Source organism: Elaeis guineensis, chromosome 6, assembly GCF_000442705.2.
Source record: "Elaeis guineensis isolate ETL-2024a chromosome 6, EG11, whole genome shotgun sequence".
NCBI lineage: Eukaryota > Viridiplantae > Streptophyta > Magnoliopsida > Arecales > Arecaceae > Elaeis > Elaeis guineensis.
Window position 1 is genome coordinate 120,246,140 of NC_025998.2, and position 7,891 is coordinate 120,254,030.

Genomic DNA, 7,891 nt, shown 5'->3' on the forward strand with positions numbered 1-7,891 from the left:
GCCGGATGTATATACGGCTCCATAGGAATCTCATCAGATATTCATGGATCATTGGATCATGATGAAGATCTACCTGTGCAAAATGGTCTAACTTTGAATTTGATTTTATTTTTTCAACATCTTAATTTCAGCATGTGAATGTTCCTGGCATGTGTAGATTAAACCTATATTTTATGCATGTTAGATTTAAAATTATTTTAAATCTAGATCAAGTTTAAATTTTGCTATATTTTTTATTTTCAAAAGTTAAAAATCTGTAAGTTCTGATCTCTGCATGTATATCCTGAATGTGTGACATCCTTCAATTTCAGGTTCTTTTCAATGGTCGAATTTAAATATTGTAGTAAAATATTTTTCTTGAAAATATATTTTGTGAGGGATTATTTTTTCTCAAAAATTTATTTTACGAGGGATTATCCTTCGAAAAACTATTTAGTGAGGGATAATTTTCTCAAAAAATATAGAAAAGTCACTTAAAAAATTAAACAATCCCTCTAAAAATCTCTCATAAATTATTTATCAAGAAAAAATTCCCTCACAAAATTTTTGGGTAGCTTTTCCTAAAAGATTCCCTCAGAAACTTAATTCCAAGAAAAATATCCCTTAAAAAATTCCTTAAAAAGGGATTTTTTTCATTGGGTGAAATAATGTTCGAGGGATAGTCTCTCAAAAATTTCCTCAAAAAATTGATTTGTGAGGAAAAAGTTCTTCAAAAAATCCCTTGATAATATTTTTCTTGTAAAATCCTTTAAAAACTTTTTCTAGGAACATCCCTCAAAAAAACCATCGGCAAATTTCTCTTAGAAAATCTCTCAGAAAGATTCTCTTGGAAGATCCCTCGAAAAGCTTCCCTAAAAAAATCCCTCAAAAAATTTTCCTCAAAAAATCCCTCAGAAAATTCCTCGAAAAGATTTCCTCAAAAAATCTCTCAAAAAATTTTTCTCAAAAAATTTTGTGAAAAATCTCTCAAAAAAATTTCTTTGAGAAATCTCTCAAAAAGTTTGTCTCGAACAATCTCTTGAAGAATTTCCCTCGAAAAATTTGTTGAAAGCTTCCAAGGAAAAAATTCCATCAGAATATCCCTCAAAAAATAAATTCCCTTGGAAAAAAATTTCGAGCAAGGTTTTTCCGACAACCTTGTTTTTGTCAGAAATACAAATTTTAGATGGTTTTTTTTCTTTTTCCCTCGAAAAATCCCTCACAAATGGCCCTTTTTCTTGTAGTGGATCTAGAGGTAGACAGCGGTGGTTGGGAGGTCGAGGAAGGTGTAGCAGCAGGGAGTTGGGGAAACTAAGAGTGGTGGGGAGGCTGAGGATGAGGACAGCACTGAGGTCGCCAACCTTCTTAATTTTTTTCTACGAAGGTCTGGTGATCGCGAGAGCAGTGGATGCAGCTAGCAAGGTCTATCATGTCCGCAACACCTACTTTCCCAAGGACCTAGTGGAGAAGAACTCGAGGCTTCAAGCCCTAGATAATATGTGTGACTAATCCAGTTGAGGAAGGTTTATGTTGTTGTAGTGCAAGTGCTTGATAATGTGTGATTAATCCAGTTAAAGAAGGTTTATGTTGTTGTAGTGAAAGTGTTTAATAATATATGTGACTGATCCAGTTGAAGAAGTGTTGACTCCGACCGACGAGAAGAAGCTGGTTTTGGCATCCGTTGCATCGCATGGGATTATAAGCTAGTATATATACAATATTCATAATCATATAGACAATAATGTATAAAAATCAAATTATTTATCTTAATCATTAGTACATGATATATCTATGTATAAAATTATCCATAATCATAGAGATAATTATGTTGAGGGATTTTTACCTCTATTAGTAATAGACTCAAGTACACTATCTATTGACATGCTCTTTGATCTAAGAACTGGGGTTTAGTGTATTCTCACGCATGCAAATGATGGAATCCCTAAGGAACCAAATCCAAACATCAAAAGAATCAATAAGTGACCATTGTCAATGGAGAAAGATCACAAAAGGACATGGTAGATGATTTATGCAATGCTGATGCAAGACCTCTCCTAGGGTCATCTAGAATCCACTAAGATGTCTGGACCCCTCTACTAATCCATTAAAACATGTAGAGAGAAAAAGGAGAAAGAGAGAAAAAAAGAGAGAAAAGAAAGAAGAGTGTGGAAACAATTGCCATAGAGGCTCTCAAAACAAAGAAAGGGGAGAGAAGAGTGTGTTAAGTAGTCAAGTGGCTGCCTATGGCAGCATTTGGTGGCAAGAATGGCAATAACTGGCAATGAAATAGAGAAAATACTATTAAAAAAAAGACTTTTAGCGATGGCTATTAGCGACGGCAAAGTTGCCGTCATTGATGATCATTTTTATCAACCACAATGGCGATCAAAACACATACCTTGCTGTCGCTAATAACCATTTTTACTAACCACAATGGCGACCAAAATACATGCTGTTGCAAAAAAAAAATATTAAGCTTATTAGCGATGGAGATATGTTATTAGTGACAGCAAAAGCCATCGCTAATAGATCTCCCCCGCCCTCAGTTTTCATCCCCCCACCAACGATCGATCGAACCCCCCCTCTCCCCCTCTTCTGGATCTCCAGCTCATGCCATGCCGTCAGAACCCCCGACCTCCTCCCCCAAGCCTCATGCAGCCTGACTCCCCTTTTCTTCATGGAGCCTGCATCACTGAGCTCTTGGTTGCATCCCAGAGCCAACGTCCTACCGCCTGACCTTCCTTTTCCTTCTCCGCCCCTCTCCTTGCTGAATCGGACCCCCTACTGCCTCCCCTTTCTTCCTCCACCACCTCACTCTTTACCCCAACTTCGGTCCCCATTTTCTCCTATCGTACCGTCAGATCCAGCTTCCCTAAGCCCTCGACCACCTCCTCGAGGCCCCCAACTCATCTCCCCCTGGCCGCCTCCTCGAGCCCCCAATCGCCTCCTCGAGCCCCCGACCAGCCTCCCCCCATTCTTCCTCCTTCCTTCTTTCCCCTGCCTCCCCCTCCCCCCTTCTCCTGCTACGCCACCCTCCGTGCCATAGCACCGCCTCTTGGTCGGTCTAATGAGTATTAGCGGCTGCACCAGTGACGGCTCTATAGCGGTAGCCAAATATCATTATTTCAATTTTTTTTAATATTTTTAAATTAATATTTGTTAGATTTAGTTAAATTAGATTTAATATTTAAATTAAATTAATAATATTTAATTAAATTTAATTAAATTTAATTAAATTAATTTTAAATTAATAATATTTAATTAATTTAAATTAATAATATTATTAATTTAAATAATAATTATTAAATTAATAATATTATTAATTTAAATTAATATTATTATTAATTTAAATAATATTATTCTCGAATGGTGAAACCACTTCGGAAAGCTCTCCGCGAGAGTAGCCCTACTACCTTTGACAGTAGGGATTCGAGGTTAGGCCACTATCAAACCAACTCTAGCCTGCTCATCTACTCCGAAGGCAGTCAGAGCAGCTCAATGATTGGATTCTAGGTTTTAGGCCTGGCTTAAAATCTGAAAAAAATTTTGGACTGGACTCAAGGAGGGGTATGGCCAGGCCCAGCCTGGCCCATTTCCAGCCCTATTTGCAAGCCGTTCGGTACTTTGAAATCTTTAGGATAAGATTCGCCTGGATACCATGCTAGTGTGCTCGTGCGGTCTAGTCATCTAGCATGCTCCAAGTTCGTATATGCGAAACATGTGTCCCAACCGTCCCCATTTGCAATGATGCTCTTTAATTAGAAATCTACTAATTTTGCATTGCGTAGGATCATAGATCCATCTTTTGATTAATGTACATATTCTATAGTATCCATATATTTTTATATTTTTATATGGATGAGAGAATTATGTACATTGATCAATTGACTGTCCAATTTGAATAGTTTGGAAATTACAATTAATTCTATAGGTAATTATAGTAATCAAATGATATATTGAAGGTTCAAAAAAAATTTTAGATAGTATTTTTCTTTAGTTCTCCTCATACATCTTCAGCCATATGGAAAAAACTAAGAAAAAATATTATCAAAATTTTTTTTGACCCTTATTGCGTATCGTTTAATTATTATAATTGATCTATAGAATTAATGTAATTTTTGAATGGAATAGGGCCTTCTATACCTATTAGTTGATGATATGATGTATTTATTATGTAAGTCATTTTAAATGATAAAATAATTGATAAGTATTTTGCCTTGTATTTGTATATGCATAATCCTTAGATAGTATGCCATGGACCGTAGTTGGATGGACCGTCGAGTAGTCGACAAGGTGATTTTTGTTGAATATAAGGAGGGTGTCAAGTACTTCTATGATTATGCTTTTGGGAATGCGGCACTCTTAGTTCAAGAACGGGCTCATTGTCCTTGTAAGAGATGTATTAATAGAGAAATGTTAGATAGAGATACAATAATTACTCATTTATATAAAAGTAAATTTATGTCAAACTACAAGCATTGGTATTTGCATGGAGAGACATGGGAGACAATTGTAAGGATCAGAAGTCAACAAGATAGGGACATATATAGAATGGTAGGCATAGTTAGGGATACAGCTGGTTCTAACTTTGACTGAGATATGGAGGATGATCTAAAAGCTGGCAACGACGATTTCTATCATATGCTGAAAGATGCTGATGAACCACTATGGTCGAGATGTGAAACACATACTGTATTATCAGCTGTGTCAGAGTTGTTAAACTTGAAGATTGAGTTTAATATGACAGTCAATTATTATGATAGGATGGTAGCAATAATAAAGAAAATGCTATCGAAGTATGAGAAGTTCGTTGGGAGCTTTTATGCTTTAAAGAAAATAGTGAAAAGATTAAGTATGGGATACGAGAAGATAGATGCATACCATAATGATTGCATGCTTTTCTATAAGAAGGACCAACTGAAGAGCTCATGTGACGTATGCGGTGAAAGTCGATTTAAGCTAAGGCAAGAGGGTAGAAATCAGAAGGACATACCATATAAGGTTCTTCAATGCCTTCTCCTCACTCTTAGGCTTTGGAGGCTCTACTTGTCCAAGAGTACTGCTAGACAGATAAGATGGCACAAAGAAAAGATTCACAAGCACACTGATATGATGAGTCATCCATTGGACAGTAAGGTATGGAAGAATTTTAATGCTTGCCACCCTTTATTTGCTCAGAAATTATGCAATGTCCAACTGGTCTGTCTATGGATAGGTTTACACCATTCAGTCATATAGTGGCCCCTTATTCATGTTGGCCAGTCTTTATTACTTTATACAATCTACCGCTTGAGATGTGCATGAAAGAACATAGCATTTTTCTTACATTAGTCATTTCTGGACCATGACATTCTGGTAGAAGTATTGATGTATATTTAAGGCATCTTGTTGATGAGCTGAAATTCTTATAGTCCAATGGCACACATATATTTGATGTATCAAAGAACCAGAATTTTGTAATAAAAGCTGCATGGATGTGAATCATTAATGATTTTTTTACTTATGGGATGCTGTCAAGATGGAGCACTTATGAGAAACTAACATGCCCCTCTTGCATAGAGAATATAAAATCATTTCAACTTGAGCATGTTCGTAAGCCCTACTAGTTCGATTGTCATCATCAATTTCTCTCCGAGCATCATCTTTTTTTAAAAGCAATGGGACAGTTTTAGGAGAAATAAGATAGAGAAGGATCGTGCACCCTTGCACCTTAATAGTATGAAAGTATTTCAGAGAGTATTCTAAATAAACAAAGTCCAGTTTGGCATACTATTTGATAAGTAAAAATCTTGAAAGATTGGTAGAACTCATAATTGGGTGAAGCACAACATCTTTTAGGAATTGCCATACTGGTCCACCAATTTGATCCATCATAACCTTGATGTAATGCACATTGAGAAGAATATATTCAATAATATTTTTTATACTGTTATAGATGTCAAGGGCAAGACGAAGAACACCCCAAGGTTCAAGCAAATATGAAGAATATATGCAAGCATTTTCTATTAGAGCTAATTGAGATGCCATCTGAAAAATTTTTGAAGCCAAAAGCATCTTACATCTTAACGAGGAAGCAGTTGAAGGATATATGTGAATGGTGTAAAAATCTTAAATTTTTATATGGTTATGCAAGTAATCTAGCTCGGTGCGTCGATATCAAAGATTGCAGGTTCTATGGGCTAAAGAGCCATGACTGCCATGTCTTCGTGCAATGATTACTCCTATTGGCTTCGTATGATCTCCTCCAACTCCATATGGAGTTCTTTGATGGAGCTTAGTCTTTTTTTCAGAGACATTTATGCACCAAACTATCCACCAACCACATCTTCAGTCTTAAGACTAACAGTGTAGAGACCATATGCAAATTGGAGAAGATATTTTTTCCTAGCTAGTTTCTTTGACTCCATGGAGTACCTCGTGATTCATCTGGCATATGAAGCTAGGGTGGACCAGTGTAGTTCAAGTAGATGTATCCATTTGAAAGATATATACATAATCTCAAGAAGAAAATAAAAAACAAGGCTAGAGTCAAAGGTTTTATTATGGAGGCTTACATAATTGAAGAAATTTTTAATTTTACAGCATATTTAAAGAGCCTAGGGTGCCTCGTGTGGTTACTGGGATCATTCGATGATTGATGTTGTGGTTGATGAACGAGTTCTCCACTTGACCGTTGGGGGCTCGTAATGCAGTCTGAGAGATATTTTTGATAAGTCAAAATTATTTAATTTTTAAATTCATGATAGGTTTGTATTCTATTTATTAATACATACTTGCTTCTACTTGCAGGAGTACTATCGATTCGAGACTCCTCAAGATGAGGAGGCTGACTATCGACCTTTGAGGAGGTGGCCACACATAGGCTTCAGGATGGGCATACAGCCTTAGGTAGTCTATCATAGAGCACTCCAGTTTCGAGTCATCATTGGACTGAAAATCTTATACAGATCACTGGATGCGAATGGACATATGGGAGGTGCTCTATGATCGGTGGAGCATCAACGAGTACTCTAATAGGTGGCAGAGAGCACGATAAAATCAGACCATCCAACAGGATCTGATTAAGCACACCAATGGCTCAGTTGGCATACATGTTGTGATCGATAGATTGATAAAAATTCTACACTTAAATTAATTTCATATTGAATTGATCATATATTATTTTAATTAATTTAATTTTATTATTTATTTATTATAGATATGGCAGCTGGGTCATGCATTAGGGCAACTGTAGATATGGGAGGCCACACATCAGTCTAGGAGGACTGGTGATTACTTATATCTTAGACCTCGATAGTTCATAGTAACAACTTAAAATATTGTTTATTAAGTTTTTATATATACTGATATGTATGGACTAATGAATTTCTAAACTGTATAGACGGATTACATGAAGTATCTCGTATCGCGACACGATGAGGATCTATCTTCTCATCCCCTCGTTGACCTAGAGGGATAGCTCAGGGCCACCAGAGGGGTAAGTAGGAGCCACGTCATAAGATTCGGCCATAGCTTCGACCCTCCAATATCTTGATACTCGTCGATGTCCTCCTCTCAGGCCTCGACGATCCAGATATACAGTGATGCACATGTGGAGTAGGTCGTACAGAGGCTTTGAAGCTAGAAGCCTCAAAGCTTCCGAGATGCCATCTGCGATACGATTATTAAGATTCTTCGAAATCCATATTTGCACGATCAGTTGGGCTCGTTGTCACAACCATCATAGCAGATAAGTCTATTAATAATTTTTTTACTTATTTTAAATTTTTATATTTAGAAGTTTCATATGTTTCGGCTTGAGTCTGAGAAGGAGATCTAGGGGATAAAAATTTAATCTAACCATCCAATCGATGAGCTGGGGGTGTATATAGCTCCATATCATCGAATGAAATGTATAAGAATAATCTATTTG